Source organism: Nelumbo lutea, chromosome 3, assembly GCF_056320005.1.
Source record: "Nelumbo lutea isolate HS-2025 chromosome 3, American lotus-T2T, whole genome shotgun sequence".
Classification (NCBI taxonomy): Eukaryota; Viridiplantae; Streptophyta; class Magnoliopsida; order Proteales; family Nelumbonaceae; genus Nelumbo; species Nelumbo lutea.
The window spans coordinates 50,909,110-50,919,114 of NC_142686.1; positions in this window are offsets into that span (position 1 = coordinate 50,909,110).

Below are 10,005 nucleotides of genomic sequence, written 5' to 3' on the forward strand. Positions count from 1 at the left end.
TGAGTAGAGCTTGAATAGCCCAGGCTTGATTTGTTCCATGGGGTACACAACAAGGGGTAGGCAGGAATGGATCCCAAGTCGACCTTTCCAACCACCTTGCCCTATCCATAGGTCTTAAAAGTATATCAAATTAACCAATCTTACAGTTTTAGTGAGCTATATTCATAAGACATAATACCTGAGAAATACATGCTGAATGGTTTTTCTGAAGTATTTCTACACAATCTCTGTATCGAAGATGATCTAACTGCAATTTAGATTTGTATTACAGAATATGCACAGAAAAATGTTTATGTCCTCCTTTATCATACACTCCATCACATAGGGTCTGTCGGCTCATGGGAATGGAGTCTAGAATTGGAATTCAAATGGTCCATTCTGATTCCAACTCTTTAATTGGGTGGAATCGGAATCTGATTCCCATTAATGGAGGAATTACATTCCCTCATTTGAGGGAGTGGTCATTCCCTCCCCTCGGGAATGACTATCCATTTTCAGCCAATTCTGATTCCGATTCCAATTTTAGCCTCAACCAAAACATGCCCATTCTTATTTTGATTCCAAAGGATTTCAATTCTGATTGTTAACCAAATAAATGGCTTCCTTCTATTAGATGTCCCAGAGGAAAATTGTTTCTAAAATATTTCATAACCCCAAATTTACCTTGGATGCTTGGGCATGTTTTGGCAATTGAGATCTTCCATGCATTGGCATTGAGGTTCTTCATCATGTTCAATTCATTTTGTTAATCATTTATCAAAAATCCGTTTTTTTAATGATATATACAAGATCAAAGTCGTTTATTTCTTATTGATGATATACAATAATATTCTGATCAATGTTAGTTTAACTAATTAATGCTATTCAATGTCCAACTGCATTTCAAATCCCACATAAATGCAAAGGATAAGATTTGATTCAAATCTTAATATTAATGAATCAAATTTGATATAGAAACTTTGTGTTGTCTTTGACAATTACTTTAAGGACTTATCTCTACAGTAGAAATGTCCAACACTGAGTTTTAAATTGCAAAAAGGAGACTTAAAAAAGGTAGAAGTTCGTAACCTGGGAAAAAGGACTATATAATTAGTTCTCCTTATTTTGATTTGGGATAACACATGTTTTAAGACATGTAAAAGTTAATGATCCCATCATGGTTCAAAGTATCGATACCCTTTGATACAAAAAAATTGTATATTGAGAGTGCTGAAGAGTGATTTGGCACAACTTAGTAAGAAGGGGACACGTAGACGCGATTTGCTCGAGGGGTGACAACTTAGCCAAACGAACCTAGTTCGCAACATTCGGAATTTGAGTATTCAACCACCTCGGCCCAAAAAACCACCTCGGCGTAGAGACACCTTGTCACTCAATCCAGTTTGGGATTAAAGAATCGAAGTGCCAATTTGGAGCTAAAGAGTCGAAACACCACATAATCGACTCCAAAGACCTTCCCAACGAACCCCAAATTTCTTGGGATCACGACGAGACTCGTCCTAGCTCTGCCCGAATAAGAGGTAAATGATAAACCTTATCAACACATTGCTATCCTTCAAAAACAGAACAAACCTTATCCACACAGCCCAAAGATCCCAGAGCTCTTTCGTAAGGCCCACGATTACTCCATTATATAAGGGCATGAAATCCCAAGGCAAAGGTACGCGTGATTATTTACTCATTAGCATTCAAGCATTCAAGTATTTAACTCGCACCCATACTATAGTACTGACTTAAGCATCGGAGCAACCTCGCCGGGTTAGCCACCCTGGGTTCTCTGATCTACTATTCTGCAACTTGGTCTAGCTCGTCGCGTAACTAGAGTTCGGATCACCCCTCCAGCTAGGAGTATCTAGATCGCGCACCATCAATTACATAAAAATAAAAAACAAAACAACTACTACAACCAAGCTTGGAGGCTCGGGATATACATCATATATGGGGGGTCCAAGAAAAGAGGCATGTTTAAACATAGATCCGCCAGAATTCCCTCCAATAGGTAGGTCGGTCGCCATGTGGTCCCCCTCCACATCATCTCGGCTGGCCTCCCCTGACAGTTTGCCTTGAGCAATTCGTTGTCACTTTCTCCCTCGGAGGAGTCAAATTCCTCATTAGCCTCCTTCGCCATTTCCGAAGTAACGGTGGACTTGGAGATAGATTCGAAATTGAGCTTGGGGAACTTCTGCCACATCAACCACTTGTAGAGCTTGAAGCCCGATCGGTACAAGCCGGAGCCGTACTCGACTTGGAGGTCGTGAAACTCAGGGGACTCCTTAAACTCCTTAATGGCGCGATCTCTTTCCTGAATCCTGACCTCTTTGATGGCGGTGTTGAAGATCTCGGTGCGCTCCTTGATCATCGCCTCAAGGTTTTCATTCTTCCGGAGGAGAGTTTCCTTCTCCCCCTTGAGCTTCTTTTTCTCCTCTGTCTTAACTAGGATCAGCTCCTCCTGGCTGTGAGCTCCCTTCTTGACTCTAAGAACTTCACCCCAAGCTAAATCCAACTCACGGTAAAGCTTCTGAGTGTTCTCTTTGGCCTCCCGAGCTTGCTTCAAGCGGATCTCAAATTGATAGACTAACGAGTGGATAGCAAAGTTTACCTAAAAAAAAAACATTGACAAAAGAATAAGAAAATAAACTAAGGGGTAGATTACTTACCACCATACAGTAGCTAGCTGCTCTCCCTCCGAGCTGACTTGTTGGCATGTCATCCCACTCTGCGACTTCCGTAGGAAACATGGCATCCTTACTCTTAAGAAGCTCGAGCCGCAGAGTCATTATGCTCTCTTTTGTTGAGGCAGGCTGAGGCTCAGGCACCGAAGTACCTTCGGGCTCATGAGGTGGGGTCCCCTCATCTTGGTCCTCGTCCAGGTCAACAACTGGAGGTTGGGGGCGAACCTCCTCCCCCAAAAGCTCGGCAGAGGTCGGCTCTGGCGCTGCAACCTCGGGTTCGGCAAGAGCCGAAGAACTAGCCTCCTCTCGATGAGACCTCTTCGAAGCCTTTCTCTTCTTTACCTTCTGAACACTCCTTAGAAGGTTAGCGGCGTTAACACTCGTCATAGCTTCTGCAAGAGAGAAGAAAAAGAGTTAGCTACGAACTGAAGTAAGTGCAAAAAGAAAAAAGGAGAAGTAATGTGCATGCCAAGGTGGAGGCCTACCAAGAGGACTCAACCCGGCTCGTACAAGCTTCTCCCGGCTAAGAAATCTTCCATCTCAAGGCCGAGGTCCCTCCAAGAGTAGATGACTGCCCTAGTCTCAGCATCCAGCCTCACCCCGTGGTCCTTAATGGCCACTCGCCAGTGAGTTGGGAATGGCCATCCTTTAGGGTTTCGAACAGAGAAGTATCTCCTCTTCCAGGCCGATACTTTGTTCGGGTTACCGAATGAAACATTGAACCCAGGGTGAGGAGAGATATAATAGCTCTATTGGGTGTCCTCGTGTAGGCAAGAAGAGTTCTTCTTAATGGAGCAAATTGAGCTAAAGCAGTCTAGGGTAAGAGGTCGATTATACTCGTGGAAAAGTGAGTGTGCCAACAATGGTACAGATGGAGTTTGGGTGTAGCTGGTCAATAGTTATGTTAAAGAACTTAATGATTTCTATGATGAAGGGGTGGAGCGAGAAGCGCAGCCCAACTACGAGCTGCTCCTCAAAAACCGCGAGCTCGTGATGATCGTGAACCCAAGGGTATTGACCCAAAGGAATGTTGAAGACAATAGTGTCGGGGAGACGGTAACGGGCTATTAAGGACAGTAATCTGTCCGAGGTCATCATGGAAGGGCCGAAGTTGTCCGAATCCCGACCTCGAGAAGAAGACGGGACCCCCTCTTCGGAGGTCGGCCGCTCTACCTGAGGTTCGGGTTCTTCAAGCCGATATGGCCCGACGTCAGGTAAAGGTGTTTCTCCTAAAAGGCGTAAAGAGGAGCTTTCTAGCGAAGAGCTGGCCTCACCAACGGGAGCCGAGGACCGCACCTCGGCACCCTCAGGTTTGCTAAAATTGCTAAGTAACTTATCTATGCTAGCACTAGAAATATTGGGCAGGAAAAGAAAAAGGAAAAAACTAGTGAAAGAAGACGAACTCACCAAAGAAGGCGATAACGACATCGAACACAAAAGGATAGAATGGCAAGCTAAAGGACTCTGATGTGACCTCAAGAGAGCTCAGTTACACGATTTATCGCAAGGATAATGGGCCCTTCGGCCCCTATTTATAACCCACCACATCTGGCCACCAATGATTGAGATTTGTGCGATCCAATGGCTCCCATGAGAACTGGCTACATGCTACCCGAGGACAAATTTGGTTGAGCGCAACCTTTGGCATCCGCGGAGTTTATAAACAGTGTGACGTCCACGCGTGATCGAGACACGACCTAGGTCATTTCATGGTTGAACTAGATGATTGAACTAGCCCAACCAATGGTTCGCCCTCCAAGTCACCTAGACTTCATGCCAAATCCACCTGGACTTGTCATGAACTCCCCGCACCAGGTCAGGACCCTAGCACGGGGAGTGGGGGGCAATTGATGAAGGGTGATTTGGCACAACCTGGTAAGAAGGGGACACGTAGACATGATCTACTCGAGGGGTGACAACTCAGCCAAACGAACCTAGTTCGCAACATTCAGAGTTCGAGTATTCAGCCACCTCGGCGTAGAGACGCCTCGTCACCCAATCTAATTCGGGACTAAAGAATCGAAGTGCCAGTTCAGAACTAAAGAGCCGAAACATCACATAATCGACTCCAAAGGCCTCCCCAACAGACCCCGAATTTCTTGGGATCATGACGAGGCTCGTCCTAGCTCCGCCCGAATCAAAGGTAAACGATAAACCTTAACAACACATTGCTCTCCTTCAAAAGTAGAACATACCTTATCTACACTGCCCGGAGATCCCAGAGCTTTTTTGTAAGGCCCACGACTAATCCATTATATAAGGACATGAAACCCCAAGGAAAAGGTATGCGTGACTATTTACTCACTAGCATTCAAGCATTCAAGTATTTAGCTCGCACCCATAATACAGTATTGGCTTAAGCATCAGAGCAACCTCGCCGAGTTAGCCACCCTGGGTTCTCTGATCTACTATTCTGCAGCTTGGTCCAGCTCGCCGCGTAACTAGAGTTCCGATCACCCTCCAGCTAGGAGTATATAGATCACGCACCATCAGAGAGTTTCTATCAATGAAAACGAGGTTCAAAATATTGAATTGTATTGGCGCATAATGACTGCAGATATGTATTAGTTTTTCAACTCTTTAGTACATTAAATACGAGTAATTTTGAGTTTGGTTTGTTTTATATAATATTACTAGCAAGCAAATTCATTAGCTAATGACAGTTTGAAAAATAAAAATTAATAAAAAATATAAAGACCCAAAAACTATTCACCAGGTTAAACAATTTAGCAATTCAATTGTTTGGATCAAAGGTTTGCTGATCAAGTCAACATTGTTTTGGAAAATTATGGGCCAAGTATAAAATGGAATAGGACAATTGACTAGTTCCTAGGTTAAATAGCCCAATTTCCTAGGTCAATGGTGATTTTAAAACCATGCAATTAAGTGAATTAATCAATTAATAAGTAAATTAAACTAAGTAAATAGAATAATTAAAGAAATTAAGATAATTAAACTAAATAAGTAAATTAAGTCAACTAAGTCAATTAACTAATTCATTAAATTAGTTAAGCAAATTAAGCTAAGAAAATAGAGAAATTTAAATTAAATAAATTACACTAATTAAGATAATTAAATAAATTAAGCCAACTATGTAAATTAAACAATTTATTAAGCCAATTAAGTAAATTAAACTAAGTAAATAGAGTAATTAAACAATCAAAGCTAACTAAGGTAAATATAATTAGATTAAGTTACTATTAATTAAGCAAATAATTAATTAAAGAAACTAAGTAAATTAATGTAATTAGCTAAGATAATTAAGTTAGTGTTTAAGTAATAATTTACTCTTAACTATTGTTAATTATTTATTGTTAAATTAATTATTATTAATTTAACGACTCTAATTTGATAAAATCCTTGAACTAATTTACTTCAATGTTAATAAAATTGTTTTTTAACTAATAGATTTTTTTTAACATCTAAAATGGCATTTTCAAACTTTTGGGACTAAAGTAGCCTATGATTTTCCAAATTTTTTTATTTATTTAAGCAATGTCACATAAGTGTGTTTTATTGTTTTATTCATTGTCTAATGGACCCATTAATAACATCTCAAACATCGTATATTTTTGCCTTAAAGTGGCCTTTCGATCATAGTTTGAGGGTGAAAATGACCCTTTTAATTCTTTAGGGTGTTTTTTTTTTTTTTTTTTATGTTCAAGGGTTGTCATAGACAAATATGCTAATTTATTAAAGAAGAGTAATGATAGATAAGAAATTAGGGATTAAATGGGTGAAGGGAGATGTTACAAAGTTCAACTTTTAAAGAAAGAGGGGAAGAGAGAATTATGGTATGTTTGGTTGTTGAGAAAGGGATGAGAAGGGAAGAATCTTTGAAGAATATTGCATTTTCCAGTTGTTTGTTTTGAAGGAAAAACTAGGATGGGAAGAGAAAGACTTGGGATGCGGTTTCTTGAAAACCAATATGCGGGGTCACACCAAAATGGTGAGACCCCACTGAGAAAGGAAAATAGAGGCCTTTTGTGAGAAAATTTTGTCAAGACAGCAACCTAGAGAGCGTCATCTTCTTCTCAAACATCGTCCAACGGTCATCTCAATGGTGTCATATCTGGCGATTTTTTTGAAAGGTAAGCTCAGATTTGGCATCCTCTCGTGATTTCTGCCCATTTTGTCTTCTTTCATTGAATGAATCCCCCTTCAAATCTCGCCTTCGTTTACTACCATCCCTAGTCTTCCAGACTAGTTTCTGTTCATAAAAAACAACATCTACTGTTAGAGGTATCGTTCTTCCATGTTGACAGTCATTCCCGTTCATTTTAATATCTGAGCTCCAGATCTGGCTTCCGGCATCTACCTCTTCCAATTCTAGTGGTTTTATTAGCACTAAATGTTAAAATGAACTTAGATCTACCACTTTTTTGTGTTGCTTTTATTTTTGATCTGTTTTAGGTTCGGTGTTTTGTTGGGTTAATAATATTGTTATTATTGATCTCAGACGTGCCTTATTTTCTGTTGTTTTTAATTTTTTATTTGTTTTAGGTCATCCCAAGAAAACCAAGAATGTGATTTTTAGACTGAGGTATCACTGTTTCGGGTCATTTTTTGTTTCATTTTTCATTTATTTGTTGCTTTGGAGTTGGATCGATAAACAAACGGAACAATGTTTATCATTTGTTTCCTCATTGAATCTTCAATTTAGGAAGTTAACCAAGAAATTGCTGAATGTCTATAGTGTTAGATAGTGTATGCCCTTAGCTCCAATCAGCATGATGTACATTATGACATTTATTGTAACTGAATAAATTACATATTTGATTCATGTGGTGTGTTTGTGTAATACCCTTAAATTAGACACTTATAAGACTCGTGTTAGTTTACAATCTTCACAGTCGTTAGATAGATCTGGGGAGATTTGTGCTGCCAAGGCTGAGACTGATGTGCCGCCAAGTTGGTTGGGGTGGCTTGTCTCAACTGCCAGGGTGAGACCTGAGGTGCATGCAGTGTGGACTTTCTTAAAACCCTGAACTGGACCAAAATTTCAGTATTGCCCTAGACCTTGGAGATGGATGGACAAAACTGGAATGTTACACCTGACCCCTAGACTCGATTATAATACTGCACTAGGTGTCGAATTGGGTTGTCTTTGATGTGCCAATCAGTGAGATCCTTAGAGGGGGTCAAAACCTAGATATGTTGGGACAGTCCAAGAATTCACCTGAGTGGGTGATCATAATGACAGGATCAACCCTTTTGTCAGACAAAGTGAATGATCGAGGAAATGCACTATCTCTAATGGAAACCTAAACTGTCGATAATGGATTTCAAATGTGTTTGAAATTTGGTTTTGCAAAATATATTTATATAGAGATATCCTTATATATATTATGATTTCAAAATGTTTGCAAAAGGTTTTAATTCCAATGATCCATGTGAGTAGAGAGTGTCGAGGGAGAGATCCTCTCTTGTTGGGTAGTGTTTGATCATTAAGGGCTGAGAGGTTAAGTGTAAGACCATTGAGGGTTATACCTGATGGACTAATCTTGCATCTGCCCATAGTCCTTGGGCCTTCATAAGATGGCTGGACCCAATGACCATTTAGTGTAAATGTTGGGCCCATTAAGAACCCATAGTGATGGATTCGGGGGTTCATTGTATTCAACAGTGAATTCGACCAGGCCTTATAACAGAGGCTAGGTTGAACCCATGTGACTGATGTGTAGATCAATGTTATGGCCCCACGCCATACAAAGAGAGCCAAGCTAACCAGCATTAAAGGGAAGTGAGATTGAAAGCTTAATGGGCCTAAAGCCCATTCTGAACTGGGTTAATTGGGTTAATTAAATAGGGGCGAATCTGGGTTTGGATTAGCAAATAAGGATAAGAGGATAACCCTTATCCACTTAAAGAGTCCAGATCCAAATAAAGATTTGGATAAGGGAACTCCTAATTTGATTAGGAATGAGCTGATCTTGAACTGTAAATAAGATAATGAATTATCCTTATCACTTAAAAGGTTCAGATCAAAATAAAGATTTGGATCAGAAGACTTCTAATCAAATTAGGAGGTTGTCTCTTTAAGGCTATAAATAGAGAGCAGGGTGGACCTGAAAAAGACACACAACACAGAGAAGACAACTTAGTTTTGCTGTTTATGCCTTCAGTTTTTTTTTTCTCCCTACTCTTGCCGCCCTACCCTGTTCGATCTCCAATTCTTGGAGCTGATCAAGATTTGATCTTGATATTGTTTCTTGCTAGAAGAAACAATTCTGAAGCTGTGCTCACTTCCCCATTCGATTCTTGCTGAAGAATCAAAGGTTCTTGGTGAAGAACTACCTGTTGATCCTGCCTCATCCTAAATTGTGTCACCTTTAGTGGAGGGAGGATTTGGTACACTCTTTGGGCGTGGACACCTACGTTGGGAGGAGCATTCTTGCGTAGATTTGGTCTGGTTTAGTTAAAAGAACGAACCTTGAAAATGTAGTTTTCTAAATTATGAATAGGATTCCCAAATTGGAGTAAAGAAATTTTTGAAATTTCACCCAACCTTCCTGTGAGGTTCGGCCATCCATATGATGGATCTCCCATCCCTTCATGTAGATCCATTGAGTCTTGTACAAAAGATATAAGGAACGGTTTTTTATTAATTTTTAGGGTATTATATATTAATTTTAAAAGGTACACAATTTGGAATTGGATCAAGTTTATAACAAGAGTATGAGTTCAATTAATTAATTTTTTGAGAGGTTGTGTTCTCTTTTAATACCCCAAAAAACATAAAAGACTAATTTATTTATATATTTCCTTTTCATTTATCACATGATCCATGGTCATCTTAGGACAATAGAAATTTTATGTTTCTTAGATTTTTTTTTCTTTATCTTTTCATTTTTTTCTTGGTTTCATATTGAAGGAAAAACTTGGCCTATCTGCAAAGTGCAGTATATGGTTTGCTTTTAGTCAATAACTTCAACTTGGATACTGTTGCAAGACTTCATTGAGTTCCTCAAACTCAAAATCCTAAGCCCCAACCCAACCTCATGATATTTGATGAATCATAATACATTGTCTATAAGTCAAAGAAGCTATTAATTTGTTGTTATCATTGTCTCCATTATTCTTCATAGCCTTTCACTTTTCACCATTGCCATAGACTGTTTAAAAAAGAATAGCCATAGACTGTTTGTGAGGGAGATACATTACAAAGCTCAATCCATTCATATTGATATATCTTCTTTTAGGTATGGCCCAATCAGCAAAACCCTCTGCAGATCCTAACCATCCAATTAGATAAACCACTTCTTTTAAGGGTTAATCTTCTATTTAACTTTAAAGGGTTAGGTGAAGAATCAAGGAATATTGATTGAGCAAG